The sequence below is a fragment of the Musa acuminata genome, chromosome BXJ3-8 (assembly GCF_036884655.1).
Source record: "Musa acuminata AAA Group cultivar baxijiao chromosome BXJ3-8, Cavendish_Baxijiao_AAA, whole genome shotgun sequence".
In the NCBI taxonomy this organism is placed as follows: domain Eukaryota; kingdom Viridiplantae; phylum Streptophyta; class Magnoliopsida; order Zingiberales; family Musaceae; genus Musa; species Musa acuminata.
The window spans coordinates 23,755,149-23,776,314 of NC_088356.1; the positions used below are offsets into that span (position 1 = coordinate 23,755,149).

The 21,166-nt window shown below is 44.2% G+C and overlaps 2 long non-coding RNA genes across 2 annotated transcripts; both read left to right on the forward strand.

The window, feature by feature from the left end:
* The first annotated feature begins 319 nt into the window (after positions 1 to 319).
* LOC135644322 (uncharacterized) lies at positions 320 to 3,571 on the forward strand. Its single transcript, XR_010498442.1, has 2 exons — positions 320 to 1,220; positions 3,266 to 3,571. It is a non-coding gene; the product is annotated as an uncharacterized LOC135644322 (long non-coding RNA).
* Positions 3,572 to 5,774: 2,203 nt separating this feature from the next.
* LOC135645471 (uncharacterized) lies at positions 5,775 to 8,999 on the forward strand. Its single transcript, XR_010498792.1, has 2 exons — positions 5,775 to 6,680; positions 8,694 to 8,999. It is a non-coding gene; the product is annotated as an uncharacterized LOC135645471 (long non-coding RNA).
* The last annotated feature ends 12,167 nt before the right edge of the window (positions 9,000 to 21,166 follow it).

Genomic DNA, 21,166 nt, shown 5'->3' on the forward strand with positions numbered 1-21,166 from the left:
AATATAGAAATTACAAGGACTAAACTGCTAAGTTGCAAAAAAAGAAAAAAAAAGGGAAAACCGAAAATTCGGTATTATCCCACCGCCTCCCACGCACTCTGTTTCTTCCAGAAACAGAGAGAGCAGTGGGGCGTGAGGACAAGAAGGAGAGTGGTAGAAGAAGAGGAGGTGGCTGCAGCGAGGGCTGCAGCGAGAAGCTGTGGGGCGTGGGGAGAAGAAGAGAGGAAGAAGAGGGAGAAGAGAAGAAGAAGAAGAAGAAGAAGAGAAGAGGATAGCTGCGGCAAGGCTGCAGCGAGGAGGTGTGTGGGGTTGGGAAGGAAGAAGGGAAGGAGAGGAAGAAGAGTAGGGGCTGCGGCTGCGGCGATGGCAGCTGCAGTTGGAAGAGAAGAAGGAGAGGAAGATGAGCAGGGGAGGAAGAAAAGGCTGTGGCCGTGGCTGAGGCTGCGACTGCAGCATGCAGCTGGGAAAGAAGAGAAGGAAAGGAAGAAGAAGAGAAAGGAAGAAGGGAAGGAGAGGAAGAAGAGAAGGGGCTGCGGCTGCGGCGATGGCAGCTGCAGTTGGCAGAGAAGAAGGAGAGGAAGATGAGCAGGGGAGGAAGAAAAGGCTGTGGCCGTGGCTGAGGCTGCGACTGCAGCATGCAGCTGGGAAAGAAGAGAAGGAAAGGAAGAAGAAGAGAAAGGAAGAAGGGAAGGAGAGGAAGAAGAGAAGGGGCTACGGCTGCGGCGATGGCAGCTGCAGTTGGAAGAGAAGAAGGAGAGGAAGATGAGCAGGGGAGGAAGAAGAGGCTGCGAGTGTGGTGGCTGCGGCCGTGGCTGCGACTCCGGCTGCGGCTGCGACGTTGGCTGCGGTAGCTGCGGCAGCGGTGGTGGCTGCAGTAGCTGCAGTAGCTGCTTTTGGGAAAGAGAAAGAGTAGGAACGAGAGAAGGGAAGAAGGAAATAGTGCAGTGGAAGGGGGCTGCGGTTGTGACCGCAGTTGCGGTCGTGGCTGCGATTGTGGCAGCGGCAGCGGCGGCGGCTGTGGCAGCTGCGTTTAGGAAAGAAAAAGAATGAATGAGAGTAAAAGAGAGCAGGTGACTGTGCCTCGATGTTCGACACGTGGTGTAGTTGCGAAGAAAGGAAGAAAACGAGAGCACAAAACGAAACAGAGAGAGGACACGGAGGAAAAGTAGAAAGATTGGATTGGCACCTTCCTTGGATATTCAGATCAAAATATTTGAAAGGCAAGTTTCCCACTTGTTTCGATCCTTTCTATTGCAAGTTCCCTGTTCGATTCTCCTATAATTGCTTTGATATGTCTTATTGCAAGTTTCCTGATCTTTTCTCACTGCCAATTTTATCTCCACATTTGCTTTGAATATGTGGAACTTTGAATCATTCTAGCCTTGCAATTGTTATATCTCCTGTTTAGACGTAACGATTCGAATCTGTGCAACTTCTGAGATTCTGACCTTTTGATACCGAGCTGCCTATAAGTCTTTGTGGAAACTCTGATTTGTTCAAAACTGATTTCATTGGAAACTAGACTCGTAGACCTTTCTTTGATATATGGATTGAAAGATTTGGAATCCAAACACCTGCCCAGTTATCTGTTGAATCTGACATTATGAATTCTACCAACAGAGATTTTGTTCTACGACACTTGCTTACCAAATCATTTGTGACTCTCTCTGTTGGACAGTTTAATTCATATGAAGCCTGTCTTATCTGAAAGTATAATCCAATGATTATTTCTGAGTAAATTGGAGCACGATTGATAGTTTGAATCATTTGTTCAATGTGCCTTTTGTATTCTGCCAGAAATCGAGCTTTGGTCGATTTCTCATATTCTGGTTTCATTCCTTTGGAAGTTGATACCCTTTAGCTTTCTTATTCAATTGAGCTTTATATTACTGCTTTGAATTCTTTTATGCTCTTGTCCCTAAAATTATTGCATTCTTGAAAACTGTTGTGTAACGTTTATGCTATATCGTATTGACTCATATAGGCACATGTATATCCTATTGTTCCGCATTTGCTTTTGATATGTGCCTATTCCAGTTCCATTCCTTTGGATATCTGAATTTGTCTAACCTTCTTATTGGAATTGAGCTGATTATGATTGCTTGGAATCCCTGTACACTCTTGCTTTCAATTCTTTCCTAAAATGAATACTTTTGTGAGAGATTTGTTCCTTGCATCATTGTTTTGAAAAGGCACATGTACGTTTGGTTGTTCCGCGTGTGCTTCCGTTATATGCTGCTTATTGTTGAAACTGCCTTCTTGTACTCTGGTGTGTGGGATATTGTGAACCTTTGCCAGAAATGGTAAAGGGAGTTGTGAACCTTTGCCAGAAATGGTAAAGGGAGTTGTGAACCTTTGCCAGAAATGGTAAAGGGAGTTGTGAACCTTTGCCAGAAATGGTAAAGGGAGTTGTGAACCTTTGCCAGAAATGGTAAAGGGAGTTATGCATAGAGCCTGCGATGCTCTGCCGGCCCCCTCTGACTTCACCTAGACGTGGGTGGATGGAGCTCCCAGACGTGGGAGACTTTTGTCAGGTGGTCATTCAGAAATGGATGAATCACATTCTGACTGAGATCCCACTACACCCTCTATATGTTTGATGTGACATCCAGAGTTTTGGTGAGTTATTTCTGTCCGTGCTCTGGATAAGTATGATATGATTGCAACGTCAAGGACGACGTTTGAGCTTCTGTACGACATATGAGTTTGATATGCTCTGAAATGCTTCATTCACTATTGAGTTTGCTTCGTAATGTTCCATAGATCGTTGATGTGTTCTGGAACATTTTATCTGCCATTGATAAGCTCCGATATGTTTCCTTTGTTACTGATATGCTCCAATTACTCTGTGCTCCATTTGCTATGAACAGATATGTTCTAAAATGTCCTATCTGCCATTGATTTGTTCCAATCACTTTGTGCTCCATTTGCTATGAACTGATATGTTCTGAAATGTCCTATCTGCCATTGATTTGTTCCAATTACTCTGTGCTCCATTTGCTATGAATTGATATGTTCTGAAATGTCCTATCTGCCATTGATATGTTCCAATTACTCTATGCCCCATTCCTTATGGATCAAATATGTTTTGAATGACATGATACGTATGATTTGGTATCTATTGAGATGGTATCCTTGAGAATTCTTGTATTCTGCCTTGCATTATGATACCTTACTCGTTTGAAACCGTTCCTTTTGTTCTGAATATGCTTTGTCACTTGCTGAGCCGTTTTTGGCTCACTCCGTTGTTATATAAATCTTTCAGGTCAGCTTGTCACTCTTCGAGATGTTTGATTTGGGCTGAGGCAGTGGATAGCTATTCAGAATAATGGGCAAGTCTGGTTGGTTATTACGATATTGTTGTATAAGTATGTCTTGTATATAATGAAATGTTGTCGATGAACCGAAATGGATATACTGTGTCCAAGTGTTAGGAGATCTCTCTTATTTGGAATTTCAGAATGTTAAGTCTAATTTATGGTGATATGAACTTGTGGTGAATAGTTGGAGTTCTGATTGTATAATTTATTTAGCTTGTGGATTTATAAATGTTGTTCATTTTTTTTGTCAAGTTGGCTTGGGTTGCCATAAATGTGAATTATCGAGTGATGTGATATATGATTTTAAACTGCACAGGTTTTATGGATGTAAATATGAATAGAATGTTTTTCAGTGTCCCCAAACGTTAGTTTGGATCCTGGATTGGTTTGTGATGAAAATTTTAAAAATCATGGATATTTTGAGGGGCGTGACAGAGGTGGTATCAGAGCATTGTTTGAGGATTACTGAAATATTTGATATGTTGACGTGCAAAATATATTGAGGTCTAATGAACTATAGTGATCGGTGGAAATTTTCTTTGATGCATTTTAGGAATCTGGGATGACGAGGACATTTGGTCCTCCTATTTCATATTTATCTGATTAATTAAGAGGAATGAAAGGATTGATTTGGGATATTGAATCAGAGTGGCGCAGCAGAAGCATGGTGGACCTAATTTCATTGGTGGCAGAAAAATGGATGATACGAATAGAGAAGATATTCGATGTACAAAATTGTTCTGATGATCAAACGATTTCTTTTGCCACCTTATATCGGATGTAGAGGCTGATCATTAATGGGAAAAATGAAAAGAATTTTTGGGGATCAGTGGCAAGATGATAAGGACAAGTTACCAATAAAAATATGATTGGAAATGAATCAGAAAGTAATAACAAGAGGGTCAAGGCATTTGGATTTGAAATGGGAAGTCACCATAAAAGACTTAATCATGTGTGAATTGCAGGTTAAATTATGAAACAAGTTTGTGTTTCCGGGTGACTAGAGTCTATTTTGCTTGTAGAAAGTTGGATCATGAAATAAAAGACTGCCCTTTGAACAAGAAGAAAGTGTCACTGCCTCATAAATCATCAGCCCATGTCAGAGTGTATGCTATCACTGAATATGATTCTAAAACTTATGAATTAGTGGTCAAAGGTATTATGCATGTTTATGAAAGAATGCAAATATTTGTTTGACCATGGGTCCCATCTATGATTTGATTCGGAATATTTTGCCTATCACTTGGGTATTCAACCTAGACCACTACATTATGTGCTATATGTAAGTACAATCATTGGAGATTCTTTGATAACGAACTTGAATCTGGTCCTCTTGTTTGATTTTTGTTGGAGAACTTGAACTTTTGCTGATTTAGTTCTCCTAGAGATTTGGAGTTATGATATTATACTTGGTGTGGATTGGCTATCTTCTTATCATACCAGTATGGATTGGTATATAACCAATGATCACTTTTTGCATATTTGATCAGTCGATCTTTTATTTTGAGAGTATTGGACATTATTTATCTCCTTGCCTAATGTATCCCAGGATGACTTGTTTGGATTATCTCCAAATGTGATTTTGCTTTTGATTTGGTCCTTAGGACAATCCCAATATCTAAGCCTCTCTACAGAAAGATATCATTTGAGTAAGTGGAATTGGAAAAGCAACTACAAGGATTATTAAATGAGGATTTTATTTGGCTTAATATTTCATCATGGGGTGCTCCGGTGTTAGTTAAAAAGATGTATGGAACATTGAGGCTTTGTAATGATTATAGACAATTGAATCAGGTGACCATAAAAAATGAGTATTTCCTGAAGTAACGACTTGTTTGATTAACTGTAGGGTGCGCAAGTATTTTTAGAAATTGATTGAAGGTCGAGTTACCGTCTATTGAGGATCAAGGAGAAGAATATTTCGGTCACTCGTGGATAATTATGTAATTGTATTGTATTGATGAAACTATTTAAGAGTAGGAGGAGGAAATAGAGATATCATAATCCTCATCTTTTCATCGATTGAGCTATGATCAATTTAGAGGACTAAATTTTCTTTTAAGGGGGGGAGAGTGTAATATCCCTCGCTTTTAAAAATTATTAATAAAGATTTATATGTAAATTGGAGGACCTATATGTAAATATAGAAATTACAAGGACTAAACTGCTAAGTTGCAAAAAAAGAAAAAAAAAGGGAAAACCGAAAATTCGGTATTATCCCACCGCCTCCCACGCACTCTGTTTCTTCCAGAAACAGAGAGAGCGGTGGGGCGTGAGGACAAGAAGGAGAGTGGTAGAAGAAGAGGAGGTGGCTGCAGCGAGGGCTGCAGCGAGAAGCTGTGGGGCGTGGGGAGAAGAAGAGAGGAAGAAGAGGGAGAAGAGAAGAAGAAGAAGAAGAAGAAGAGAAGAGGATAGCTGCGGCAAGGCTGCAGCGAGGAGGTGTGTGGGGTTGGGAAGGAAGAAGGGAAGGAGAGGAAGAAGAGTAGGGGCTGCGGCTGCGGCGATGGCAGCTGCAGTTGGAAGAGAAGAAGGAGAGGAAGATGAGCAGGGGAGGAAGAAAAGGCTGTGGCCGTGGCTGAGGCTGCGACTGCAGCATGCAGCTGGGAAAGAAGAGAAGGAAAGGAAGAAGAAGAGAAAGGAAGAAGGGAAGGAGAGGAAGAAGAGAAGGGGCTGCGGCTGCGGCGATGGCAGCTGCAGTTGGCAGAGAAGAAGGAGAGGAAGATGAGCAGGGGAGGAAGAAAAGGCTGTGGCCGTGGCTGAGGCTGCGACTGCAGCATGCAGCTGGGAAAGAAGAGAAGGAAAGGAAGAAGAAGAGAAAGGAAGAAGGGAAGGAGAGGAAGAAGAGAAGGGGCTACGGCTGCGGCGATGGCAGCTGCAGTTGGAAGAGAAGAAGGAGAGGAAGATGAGCAGGGGAGGAAGAAGAGGCTGCGAGTGTGGTGGCTGTGGCCGTGGCTGCGACTCCGGCTGCGGCTGCGACGTTGGCTGCGGTAGCTGCGGCAGCGGTGGTGGCTGCAGTAGCTGCAGTAGCTGCTTTTGGGAAAGAGAAAGAGTAGGAACGAGAGAAGGGAAGAAGGAAATAGTGCAGTGGAAGGGGGCTGCGGTTGTGACCGCAGTTGCGGTCGTGGCTGCGATTGTGGCAGCGGCAGCGGCGGCGGCTGTGGCAGCTGCGTTTAGGAAAGAAAAAGAATGAATGAGAGTAAAAGAGAGCAGGTGACTGTGCCTCGATGTTCGACACGTGGTGTAGTTGCGAAGAAAGGAAGAAAACGAGAGCACAAAACGAAACAGAGAGAGGACACGGAGGAAAAGTAGAAAGATTGGATTGGCACCTTCCTTGGATATTCAGATCAAAATATTTGAAAGGCAAGTTTCCCACTTGTTTCGATCCTTTCTATTGCAAGTTCCCTGTTCGATTCTCCTATAATTGCTTTGATATGTCTTATTGCAAGTTTCCTGATCTTTTCTCACTGCCAATTTTATCTCCACATTTGCTTTGAATATGTGGAACTTTGAATCATTCTAGCCTTGCAATTGTTATATCTCCTGTTTAGACGTAACGATTCGAATCTGTGCAACTTCTGAGATTCTGACCTTTTGATACCGAGCTGCCTATAAGTCTTTGTGGAAACTCTGATTTGTTCAAAACTGATTTCATTGGAAACTAGACTCGTAGACCTTTCTTTGATATATGGATTGAAAGATTTGGAATCCAAACACCTGCCCAGTTATCTGTTGAATCTGACATTATGAATTCTACCAACAGAGATTTTGTTCTACGACACTTGCTTACCAAATCATTTGTGACTCTCTCTGTTGGACAGTTTAATTCATATGAAGCCTGTCTTATCTGAAAGTATAATCCAATGATTATTTCTGAGTAAATTGGAGCACGATTGATAGTTTGAATCATTTGTTCAATGTGCCTTTTGTATTCTGCCAGAAATCGAGCTTTGGTCGATTTCTCATATTCTGGTTTCATTCCTTTGGAAGTTGATACCCTTTAGCTTTCTTATTCAATTGAGCTTTATATTACTGCTTTGAATTCTTTTATGCTCTTGTCCCTAAAATTATTGCATTCTTGAAAACTGTTGTGTAACGTTTATGCTATATCGTATTGACTCATATAGGCACATGTATATCCTATTGTTCCGCATTTGCTTTTGATATGTGCCTATTCCAGTTCCATTCCTTTGGATATCTGAATTTGTCTAACCTTCTTATTGGAATTGAGCTGATTATGATTGCTTGGAATCCCTGTACACTCTTGCTTTCAATTCTTTCCTAAAATGAATACTTTTGTGAGAGATTTGTTCCTTGCATCATTGTTTTGAAAAGGCACATGTACGTTTGGTTGTTCCGCGTGTGCTTCCGTTATATGCTGCTTATTGTTGAAACTGCCTTCTTGTACTCTGGTGTGTGGGATATTGTGAACCTTTGCCAGAAATGGTAAAGGGAGTTGTGAACCTTTGCCAGAAATGGTAAAGGGAGTTGTGAACCTTTGCCAGAAATGGTAAAGGGAGTTGTGAACCTTTGCCAGAAATGGTAAAGGGAGTTATGCATAGAGCCTGCGATGCTCTGCCGGCCCCCTCTGACTTCACCTAGACGTGGGTGGATGGAGCTCCCAGACGTGGGAGACTTTTGTCAGGTGGTCATTCAGAAATGGATGAATCACATTCTGACTGAGATCCCACTACACCCTCTATATGTTTGATGTGACATCCAGAGTTTTGGTGAGTTATTTCTGTCCGTGCTCTGGATAAGTATGATATGATTGCAACGTCAAGGACGACGTTTGAGCTTCTGTACGACATATGAGTTTGATATGCTCTGAAATGCTTCATTCACTATTGAGTTTGCTTCGTAATGTTCCATAGATCGTTGATGTGTTCTGGAACATTTTATCTGCCATTGATAAGCTCCGATATGTTTCCTTTGTTACTGATATGCTCCAATTACTCTGTGCTCCATTTGCTATGAACAGATATGTTCTAAAATGTCCTATCTGCCATTGATTTGTTCCAATCACTTTGTGCTCCATTTGCTATGAACTGATATGTTCTGAAATGTCCTATCTGCCATTGATTTGTTCCAATTACTCTGTGCTCCATTTGCTATGAACTGATATGTTCTGAAATGTCCTATCTGCCATTGATATGTTCCAATTACTCTATGCCCCATTCCTTATGGATCAAATATGTTTTGAATGACATGATACGTATGATTTGGTATCTATTGAGATGGTATCCTTGAGAATTCTTGTATTCTGCCTTGCATTATGATACCTTACTCGTTTGAAACCGTTCCTTTTGTTCTGAATATGCTTTGTCACTTGCTGAGCCGTTTTTGGCTCACTCCGTTGTTATATAAATCTTTCAGGTCAGCTTGTCACTCTTCGAGATGTTTGATTTGGGCTGAGGCAGTGGATAGCTATTCAGAATAATGGGCAAGTCTGGTTGGTTATTACGATATTGTTGTATAAGTATGTCTTGTATATAATGAAATGTTGTCGATGAACCGAAATGGATATACTGTGTCCAAGTGTTAGGAGATCTCTCTTATTTGGAATTTCAGAATGTTAAGTCTAATTTATGGTGATATGAACTTGTGGTGAATAGTTGGAGTTCTGATTGTATAATTTATTTAGCTTGTGGATTTATAAATGTTGTTCATTTTTTTTGTCAAGTTGGCTTGGGTTGCCATAAATGTGAATTATCGAGTGATGTGATATATGATTTTAAACTGCACAGGTTTTATGGATGTAAATATGAATAGAATGTTTTTCAGTGTCCCCAAACGTTAGTTTGGATCCTGGATTGGTTTGTGATGAAAATTTTAAAAATCATGGATATTTTGAGGGGCGTGACAAAACTAATATGGGTTCCTAAAGGAACCATGACAAATTCTATGCAACATGATAAGAAATGTAGATCTATTTATGAGGCACTCAAAAGCAAATGGGTTCCTAAAGATCATCCCTTCCTATAAAAACATTAAAATTTTAGGCCGGAGCAAGAAATAATATTCTGCTCCTTGACTCTCGATGGTCAGAAACCAAGAATCAAAAAGGAACTCGCAACGCTTAAGTAACAAGTGGAAGTTATGAAATCACAAATACGATTTGGATACAACCTTATTAGAAACATATGATATCCAAATTCACATACCCTCTTGATCTTCAAAACCCGTTAACACTATCATCTACGAATTAATTCTTGTATCATGAAGAAACTAAATATGTCATGATCTTAAAAGGGATACCAAACAAACTATCAACATACGTATGCACGTTAAAAGATCTATCTTGATCATACAAGAGCTTCTTCCTTAAATAAAAACTAATACGAAATCATGTAACAAACATTAATTGCTCTGAAACTCTCCTCAAGGCAAAGGCTCCCTGATCAAATCATATTAGGTGCTCACTGGCTGCAGGCGGTGGCACCTCTCCAGCTGGCGGTGGCACCTCCAGCTATCACGGGTTGCCAGAGGTTGCACCGCTCCAGCCAGAGGTGCAACCGCCCACAACTCTGCCTTTTTAAACCCACACTAGGGCCGGCTATGGAACCGACTCCAACTCACTCCCATTTCCTCCTCTACTCTTCCAAGTCTCCTCCATTCCCATTTCACTCCTCTAAGCCTTCCAAATACCTCCCATTTCGGAGCAAAACATCAAGAATCCTTCCTTCTCTTGAAGATCTCACAAAGGTACTCTCTAAGAAGCTCTTAAATTCTGTTTTGCTCTTCATTTACTCTAGCTCATCATCATCCCTCTAAACAGCAGTAGTTATGGGATCTAGAAGATCCTCAAGGGACAAGGGAAAGAGGAGATTAGTAGAAGAGTTTGATTTCACTCTTTTCGATTCGAAATACCATGCTGAAAAATTTCCCTCTTTCGAACTTAGATGTATCAGTAAGGGAAAATACATAGATCTAAATGAACTAAGAGACTTAGAGACCATCCAATGGTTTGCAAACCTAGGTCTACTTCCAATCTTGCAGATTAACGAACCCATCTATCCTAGGCTTGTTAGATTATTTTACAATAACATACAAATAGATGATGAAGGAAGGATGTCCACCTATCTTTTGGGACAACACATCTCAATCACTGATAGGTTCATTTGTGACATGATAGGCATTCCCATAAAAAGCATAGGACTCTACTTTAGAGGATCATGGGATGATGAAAGCATTGGAACATCCTATGTTGAAGCCTTAGGAACAAACTTTGCCAATCCTAACATAGCATTGGTTCCTAAAAGTTGTGAACATCTATTGCCTTTGAACACTAAGATACTTCATTATATCATGACTAGTATAATTCTTCCTAAACAATACCATCATGATGAAATAAGTCAACTAGAATTAGGAACTATGTACTCAATCATGAAGGGACATGACATCTGTCTTGGCTATCTTATTCAACAAAATATGTTAGAATTATCTAAGAAAGATATGATGCTCCCATATGGTGGTATAATCACTAGAATAATAAAAGCTTACGACATTCTAATATCACCAGAAGAAGAAGTAATGAAAGTAGATCGATTCAGCATAATAAACAAAAATCTACTTCACCGACTAAGATGTTACTATAGAAACGGTAACTGGGTTAGACTCCCTAGAAGGACTAATCACCCTCAATCTGAACCAGAACCGGAAACACCAGTATTTAGGGGCACTCAATCTCCTCCGACCCTTCCCTTTGAGGAAACACATCCAGTTGAGCAAACTCATACATCCATCGAAGAAATTGGGATTCGAATGGATCGATTCGAACAGAGACAAGAATGGATTGAACAACGACAAGATCAAATCCTATCTGAGCTGCAGCAAATTCATAGTCAATTTGACTCCTTGTTTAGGCACTTTAATTTTCCACCTCATCAATGAACTTGTTGAACACCTGTTGTTGTTGTAAACCTCTTATGTTACTCACTTCTGATGTACTGGTTGTAAACATCTATCGTGGTAAACATATATCTTGCGCCTTGTGGTAAAAGTTATCTCAAATTTTTATGGTATCATTATTGTTTGGTATGTGATGTGTTCAAATTAAGAATGTTGTGCTTTGAAACTAAAAGTTTTGAAAACCTTGTGCTTTGATTTCATTCGAAGAATGATGATGTGTCCGAACAGATAAATTTGTTAAAATCATTTTTTTTCGGACTATATTGTATGATCAAATCACTTGATTTCCATGATTATATGTGAAAATCTGCAACAAAATCTTGTCCGAATGCATCTTATTTATGAAACAGATTTTCTCGTACACTTTCATAAAAAATGAGTTTCTGAAATAGATTTGATGAAGTGATTCATGTGTATGAATTCCATCCTGCAAAATCTTTACATAGACAATGGATTATAACACAAAGGGGAAGAAGTATTTAAAGCAATCTATGTAAAATTCCTCTATAAGCTTGCTATTATTATTTTCTGATATCATAGTTACTATGCTTTTTGTTGATGACAAAGGGGGAGATATATATGAATTGATAAACACTGCCATGATTAGGAATACTATGAATGATGCTATAAACACTGCTATGATTATGCCATCCTTGCATCACCAAGAGATATATGAACATGTGCTAAAGTGTGCATTATGCCCTGAGTTGATATCTTATCATGTGAAGAAAATGCAAACCTTGCTAGAATATTTCAAATGTGTGCATCATGTAATAAGTTTCACAGCTTTAAATGATAATGTTCAAACTACATGATGAATAGTTACAAACACATTCATACAAACTTGATGATGTATGTCAAGCCCTGACATCATCTTTGAAGAGATACATCATGATGAGTATCATGATGGGAGTATTGATAAGTTTAACTGATCTAACTTATCAATACGTCACTTGAATTCTTAAGTCTTGAATTCAAGGTTGACTTATCTCAACGATGGCATATAGACAGGGGGAGTTAAAGATAACTCCATTATCAATTGATTGTCATCATCAAAAAGGGGGAGATTGTTGAATCTCGGATTTTGATGATGAAGTCAATTGTCATTTGTTGTCTAATCTATGTGTTGAGATAAGTGTGCAGGATTAACTACGATGAAAGATAGACAAGCAGCAGGAGTTGCGCCGGAGTCAAGTTCATGATCACGTTGGGAGTTCGAGAGTTCGACGGAAGTTCGGACGGTCGTCGGAGGTTCTGCGAGAACAGATCCGAGAAGTCCAGAAGCTTGCCAAGCGAAGCTCGTCGGAACTTGCCAAGTGGATCGTCGCAAAGTCTAGGAGTTTGCCGGAAGTCCACAGGAGCATCACCGAGGGTTCATCGGATGATCGACGGAAGTTCGCCGGAAGGAGCGATTGACGCACTGAAGCAAAGCTGCAGAAGTTGTCTTAGATTTAATCGTAGTTAGCACATTGATTAAGTTGGAAAATGGGAGGTGATCCCATTGGCTTAATCTTGGGGCAATTGGGCCCCTGAAAGACTGAAATTGGGCCGAATGGAATGAACCATTCGGACCCTGATTGCACCAGGAGGTGCAACCGCCCAGGCCAGGAGGTGGCACCGCCTGGGCTAGGCCTTCCAGCGAGACTGGGCGGTGCAACCTCCCCAGCCGGGAGGTGGCACCGCCTGAGCTCAGTCTTCGAGCTAGACTGGGCGGTGCAACCTCCCTGACAAAGAGGTGGCACCGCCTGAGCTCAGTCTTCGAGCAAAACTGGGCGGTGCAACCTCCCTGGCAGAGAGGTAGCACCGCCTGAGCTCGGTCTTCGAGCTCTGCCAGGCGGTGCAACCTCTCCAGTCAAGAGGTGCAACCGCCTGATCCCAGAATTCCGGGATTTGATTGTTTTGAGCTCCAAATTTGAATTGGGTTGGGGCCTATAAATTCCCAACCCATTCAGCACTGAAAAGATACAGACCTACACCGAAATCTTGATCTTTTCTGTGATTCTAAGAGCTCAAAAGTGTTGTAAAGCCTTTAAGTCTCCTCCTTCTGTTCTTCAAGTTTTCAGTTGTAAAGTGAGGAAAGAAAGGTCTGTAAAGGTTGTCTCCTGAGCCTATCAAAAGGAGAGAAACTGTAAAAGGACAGTTTGGCCTTCGCCTATTGAAGGAAGGCCCCTAGTTGACGTCGGCGACCTCGTCGGTGGAGGAAGCCAAAAGTGGAGTAGGTCAAGGCTGACCGAACCACTCTAAATCTCTGGTTTGCGTTTATTTTTGAGCACTTTATCATTACTGCAAACCTCCTTCATTACTACTACTCTCTGCGCTTTCACGAACAAGTTCTAAGTGCTGTTCTTCCGAATCTGCATTCAGACGTAAATTCGTATTTTCGTACATTACAGTTTACGTTTACGTTTGATTCTGCAGAACTATCTTCCGTCCTTTTACGAACGAGTTTCTTTGCAGTTTACACTTACATTTTGATCCTATTAACTGCAAACTGTCCTCTACAATTTTACGAACGAGTTTCAACATTTAGACGTAAAACTGCATTTAGACGTAAATCGGCTTTCCTCGCACAATCATCAGATCTCAGTTCACGTTTACGTCTTGATTTCAACTGCATACTGCCTTCTGCGAGTATACAAACGAGTTTCAAAGTTCAGACGTAAATCTACGTTTAAGACGTAAATCTGCGTTTAGACGTAAATCTGCATCTAGACGTAAATCTACGTTTAGACGTAAATCTGTTTTTTGCAGATTACTTTTTGAGCTGTACAACAGCAGCACATTGTCTTTATACTTCTGCTTAAACTGCTCCTAGACGCAAACTGTGTTTAGACGCAATCTGCGCTTAGACGCAATATGCGTTTAGACGCAATCTGCGCTTAGACGCAATCTGCGCTAAGACGCAAACTGCGCTTAGACGCAATCTGAGTTTAGACGCAATCTGCATTTAGACGCAAACTGCGTTTAGACGCTAACTGTGTTTAAACGTAAACTGCACTTAATCATAAGTAATCTTAGAATCGGCTTTTGCATCAAAATAGTCTTTATCGAACGAACGCAGCTTTCGTTTTTTAATCGCTGAAAAATATCCGTTGCACTAATTCACCCCCCCCTCTTAGTGCTCTCGATCCTAACATCCCCTTCCCCAGGGCAACCACTATGCCGCTGCGCTGATGGATCGCGTCAGTGACGCGGGACGTGTCATTGCTGCCCTGAGTAGTCGTAATGCCGAGCTCCGGCGGTAGGCGTGGGCCCTGAAGCAGTCACGGCGGCCGAGCAGCGTGCCTCAGACTTGGAGGCGGAGGCGGTGCGCCTTCGATCTGAGCTCCAAGCATCCACGGAGCGATCCGCGGAGTTCCAGGCGCGGTTGGAGACGTCGGAGGGGCGTAATACGGAGCTCCAGACGAAATTGAGAGCGTCGGTGGCCGAGGCTCGTTCGGCGAGGGCGGACTCCCTTGAGCTGCTTCGACGCCTCGAGGAGTCGCGAGCCGAGGCGCGGGGGGCCTCAGAGGCTCTTGATGCCAAAATCCGCCAGAGGCCGGGGAGGGAAAAGAAGCTGATCGAGGACTACAAAGACTCCCCGGGATTCCAGCTCGGCCTTGTCCGGACCGGGCGAGTTTCGTACGAGTACGGGTATCGGGTTGCCCTTGCCCGTTTCAAGGTGCGCAACCCCGGCTCGGAGGTTGTGGAAGATCCCTTTCGTTCCTTCCCTAAGGACCTGGACGTCGGAATGCCAGCCGATGTTCCCTTCGATGACAGCCCGGATGCCCCCGAGGGATGATGATTTTTGTACTCTTTTGCTTTGTTTTGTAACCCGCTTTTTGAATAAACATGATCTTTCCCTTCTCTGGTAGACTGTTTGCGACTCGGCATGGCTCTATCTTCAGCCCAGTCTTTTTCTTACGGAAAGTACTTTTTGAGGTTTTGGGCGTTCAAAGTCCTTGGCAGGGGATGGCCCATCAGATCGGAATGTTCCGATTCTGATGACTTCGGCCACCCGATTCTGATCGGAATGTTTCGTTCAAAGTACGAGAGGGCTGCTCGGAGTCCTTCGTCCGAAGCCTTTTCGTCGTAGCTTCGTGTCCGGAGGGTGGTGATGGCTACCTCAGGTGGCAGGACAGCCTCAGTTCCGAACGCGAGGCTGTATGGGGATTCTCCGGTTGCGGTTTTGGGAGTGGTGCGCAACGACCATAGCACACTGGGGAGCTCATCTGTCCAGGTCGATCGGGCCGCGGACACTCTTCTTTTGAGTCCATCGAGGATAGACCGGTTGGTTACCTCCGCTAGCCCGTTGGTCTGAGGATGGGCCACCGAACTGAACCTCAGCTGGATGCCATGATCGGCACAGAACTCCCGAAATCTTCTGCCAGCAAACTGAGGTCCATTGTCTGTGATGATGGCCTTGGGTAACCCGAACCGAGTTACTAGGTTCTTCCACACAAACTTCTCCACTTGATGTTCCGTGATCGTCGCCAGTGGTTCGGCCTTGACCCACTTCGTGAAATAGTCCACTCCCACAATTATGTACTTCCGCTATCCAGAGGCTGGTGGGAAGGGTCCGAGCAGGTCCAAACCCCACTGCGCGAATGGCCACGTGCAGTCGATGGGACTGAGCGGAACCGCAGGCTGTCTGGGTGCGCGGGCGTGCTGCTGGCACGAACTGCACCGTCGAACGTAGGCTTTGGCGTCCTGGCACATGGTCGGCCAGTAGTAGCCTTGACGAAGTATCTTGTGCGCCAAGGTTCGCCCGCCGATATGCTCACCGCATACCCCCTCGTGGGTTTCGGTTAGAACCGTCTGGGCTTCGTCAGACTCTAAACATCGCAGGAGGGGAAAGGTGAAGGACTGTTTGTAGAGGCGGCCACACTCCACGGTGTACCATGTGTGCGTACGTTGCAAGCGCCGAGCCGCGACTTCGTCGAGGGGGAGGGTTCCATCTCGCTTGAAGCGCAGCAACTCTTGTACCCACGTGGTCGGCGCGCCGCCTGGGGCTGTAGTTGCTATTTCGACGGCGCGGGTGGGGAGCTCCTCGACCTCTGGCCATGCTTCGGAGATCAGTTTCGACGCCAGCTTAGCTAGTGCATCAGCTCGCTCGTTCTCCTCCCTCGGGACGTTAGATAGTGTAAAATAGCGAAACTTGGCGGTTAGGTCCCTTACCCGTGGCAGGTATTTTGCCATGGTCGCGTCCCGAGCTTCGTATCCTCCGTTGAGCTACTCGGCCACAAGTTGCGAGTCGGTGAGGACGCGTATTGCAGCCACCTGCATCTCGAGGGCCAGCTCCAGCCCTGCTAGGAGCGCCTCGTACTCCGCCTCGTTGTTGGTGGCTTTGAATCCGAAGCGAAGGGATCGCTCGAACGAGCGTCCATCGGGGGTGAGGAGGACTAGTCCTGCGCCGGCGCCCTTTGGGTTGGCCGAGCCGTCGACGTGTAGGGTCCAAGCTTCGGGAGCCTGCTAGAGATCTACGTCCTCCAGCTGCGTTAGCTCCGCAATGAAGTCGGCTACCACCTGGGCCTTGATGGCGGTCCTGGGCGAGTAGCTTATGTCATGTTCGCCGAGCTCCACCGCCCATTTGAGGAGCCGCCCTGCAACATCAAATTTTGTTAAGACCTGCCGAAGGGGTTGGTCGGTGATGACCTCCACCGGGTGTGCCTGGAAGTAGGGGCGCAACTTCCGAGCTGAGAGCACTAGGGCGAGCGCGAGTTTCTCTATCGGCGGGTAACGCTCCTCAGGTCCACTTAGGACGTGGCTGACGTAGTAGATCGGGAGTTGTTGGCCGGAGCTTTCTTTGATCAGGACGGAGCTGACTCCATGCTGGGAGGCCGCCAAGTAGAGGCCTAGCTTCTCGCCCGGAGAGACGGAGGCGAGCCGGGGGAGGCTGGCCATGTGCTGTTTTATTTGTTTGAAATCTTCCTCGCATTCTGACGTCCACTGGAAGCTCTTCGGGCTTTTGAGTGCCTTGAAGAATGGGAGGCAGCGATCGCCCGATCGGGCGAGGAAGTGAGATAGAGCGACAAGTCTTCCGTTAAGTCGCTGTAGGTCTTTAACCGTCCGGGGAGACTGCATATTGATTATAGCTTGGACCTTCTCTGGGTTAGCGTCGATTCCTCTCTCGTGCACGATGAACCCGAGGAACTTCCCAGAGGTGACGCCGAAAGCGCACTTTGTGGGGTTGAGCCGCATGCCGAACTTGCGTAGCGTGGCGAAGGCCTCGGCCAGGTCGGCAAGGTGTGTTCTGGCCTCTTGGCTTTTTACGATCATGTCGTCTACGTAGACTTCCATGTTTCTTCCTATTTGATGGGCGAACATCTTGTTTACCGTTCTCTGGTATGTGGCCCCAGCATTTTTTAGCCCGAACAGCATGACTTTGTAGAAGTACACGCCTTGATTGGTAAGGAAGGTCGTGTGCTCTCTGTCTCCGGGCGCCATCCTGATCTGGTTGTACCTTGAGTAGGCGTCCATAAAAGAGAGTCGCGCGTGACCGGCCGTTGCGTCGACCAGCTGGTCGATCTTCGGGAGGGGGTAGCAGTCTTTAGGGCACGCGTCATTGAGACTGGTGTAGTCAAAACACATCCTCCAGCTTCCGTTGTGTTTCTTCACGAGGACTACATTGGACAACCACCGAGGATATTTGGTTTCTTCTATGAAGCCCGCGGCCAGGAGCCGGTCCACCTCTTCTTGTATTGCATGTTGTCGGTCAGGGGCCTGGCGCCGGGCCTTTTGTTTCACGGGGCGAGCGTCAGGGGGGATGTTGAGGTGGTGCTCCGCGATCTCGGGGTTGACGCCCGTCATGTTCGATGGGGACCAGGCGAAGACGTCGGCATTTTCCCGTAGGAGACCGACGAGCTGCTCCCGTTCCTGCTCTGGTAGTTCCGATCCGATCTTCACGGTCTGGTCTGGTCGGGCTTCCATCAAAGGAATGTCAACGGTGGACCCCCTCGGCTCGGGATGAGGAGTCAGTTTTTTTGTTTCCCGCGGATCTGTCAGGGGTGACTCGGTCCTGGCTTTCTTGCCCAATGATACGGCGGTAAGGTAGCACCGTGTTAGAACCCTTGCGGATTCTAAACTTGGGGTTGATCTCTTTAGGGGATCGGCCTCCTTGGAACTCTATAGGGGTTCCTCCCTCCAAGTTGCTGCTCAAAGGCTGCAAAAAAGATTCATCTATTGCTTCAGAAAAGAGGAGGAATACATGGCTATTTATAGGGCTTCTAAACCCTAACTCCTAATATGACTCCTACTTAAGACTCTTACTTCTAACCAACTCCTAATAGAACTCCTACTCAAGACTCCTATTCCCTTACAACTCCTAATTCTTCTCTAAGAAAAAACCTCCTACATGAATGTCCCTCTCAATTAGGACTCTCCTAGCTAGAGTCCTAGCAGAATGTCCCTCTCAATTAGGACTCTCCTAGCTAAAGTCCTAACAATTTTACATGAATGTCCCTCTCAATTAGGACTCTCCTAGCTAGAGTCCTAACAAACCCGTCCTCTTCAAATCAGCCTTGTCCTCGAGGCTGACGATTCATGAATTTTGGGAATTTGATCTTCAAGTCATCATAGTTCTCCAAAGTGGCATCTTCTGTTAGTTGGTTTGCCCACTGTATTAGCAATTCAGTAGTGGATCGTCGTCGTCGAGTCATAATCCGTCGATCAATAATGTCACGTGGCTGAGTCTGAAGTCCTCTTTGGGTAGTCATATTTGGTGGGTGACTTTGGGCTATCTCCAAGCACCTATTTACAACTTCTGTCTGGCCATCGGTTTGTGAGTGATATGCCATACTCCTTTTCAATTTAGTACTCTTATAGTGTAATTCTTTTGAGTCCCAATTGTAATGAGCTACGGAGCTTGGTGCTTCCTCCAATTTTTTTATAATCTTACTAGTCTCTGAATCTTCCTGCCATTCCATCATAATATCCTCAAGGAAGTCGCTGGTCGGAAGTGAAATGGCCAAAACTTCAGCTTGCTTGGGTAGCTGCGAAAGCGCATCTACAAGAACATTCTCTTTCCCCTTTTTGTAAGTTATTTCATAATCAAATCCAAGAAGTTTTGTTACCCAGTTTTGCTGCTTAGGGGATGATATCTTTCGCTCCAAAAAGTACTTGAGGCTTTTATGGTCGGTTTTAATTTGAAATCGTCGATCAATCAAGTAGGGTCTCCACCTCGTTGCTGCGCGCACAATGGCGAGCATCTCCTTATCATATGTTGACTTATTTTGATGGGAGGGAGATAATGCCTTGCAAGTGTATGCGAGTGGTCGACCATCTTGCATGAGAATTGCTCCAATTCTGACTCCAGATGCGTCGGCCTCAATAATGAAGGGTCGGTTGAAATCTAGTAGTGTTAGCACCGGCGTCGTCGTCATGGCTGCCTTAAGTTTGTCGAAGGCAACGGAGGCTCTGTCCGACCATTGGAAGACATCTTTTTTCAAAAAGGAAGTAAGTGGTGCACTGATCTCTCCATAGTTTTTCACGAACTTACAGTAGTAGCCTGTTAAACCTAGAAAGCCATGTAGCAATTTTATGTTCCTCGGGGTCAGCCAATTTTGCATTGCTCCAATTTTGAAGGGGTCTACTGCCACACCTTCCTCTGATATGATATGCCCAAGATATTCCACCTTCTTTTGAAGAAAGCAAAAATTCATAGTGGTTATTGTGTGTTCAAAAGGTGGTTTTCGGTATGTCTTCTTCGCATACTCGTATTTGATGATACCCGGATCGAAGGTCCAGCTTTGTGAAGATTTGTGCTCTCTTTCATCTTGCAACTCATCTACTACTGGAATAGGGTATTTATCCTTGATGGTTATGCCATTGGGAGTTCGATAATCAACACATAATCGTCATATTCCATCCTTCTTTCGTATGAGGAGCACCGGTGAAGAGTAGGGGCTACAACATTGGCTGAATAACTCCTGTTTTGAGCATCTCTTTTACAATCCTTTCTATTTCATCCTTCTGGAGATGTGGATACTGATATGGCTGAGCATTTGCTGGAGATTGGCCTGGAAGAATCGTTATACAATGATCATGCCGACGGGTAAGAGGTAGGTTGCGTAGTTCGTCTAATATATCTGAAAATTCAGCAAGCAAAGGAAGTATATTTGGATCTTCCAATTTTGTTGGCTCTCCCTTAGTTTGCTGCTCAAGCTGTACAAAAAAGCCACTGCATGCTTTATGCAAAACCTTCTTCATTTGTTCTGTGCAAATCATCGTTACGTCGCCCCCACGTTTCCCGTGCAGTATCACCTGTTTCTCCTTACTGTAAAATTTCATAATTAGTTTCATAAAATTCCAAGAAAATCACCTAATGTTGTCAACCATTTAATTCACGGGGATATCAAAGGATGATCCGTGGTGGTGGAGATGATGGCAGAATTCTACGATGATCTTTTAAGCAATTGTGGGAATTGCTTTGGATGGTTGTAGAGGGTTGATGGATGGCTGTGGAAGGGCAGCGAGACGCCAAGAACGCTACTCTGATACCAGGTGTTAGAACCCTTGCAGATTCTAAACTTGGGGTTGATCTCTTTAGGGGATCGGCCTCCTTGGAACTCTATAGGGGTTCCTCCCTCCAAGTTGCTGCTCAAAGGCTGCAGAAAAGATTCATCTATTGCTTCAGAAAAGACGAGAAATATATGGCTATTTATAGGGCTTCTAAACCTTAACTCCTAATATGACTCATACTTAAGACTCTTACTTCTAACCAACTCCTAATAGAACTCCTACTCAAGACTCCTATTCCCTTACAACTCCTAATTCTTCTCTAAGAAAAAACCTCCTACATGAATGTCCCTCTTAATTAAGACTCTCCTAGCTAGAGTCCTAGCAGAATGTCACTCTCAATTAGGACTCTCCTAACTAAAGTCCTAATAGTTTTACATGAATTTCCCTCTCAATTAGGACTCTCCTAGCTAGAGTCCTAACACACCGCCTGGACTCTCGGG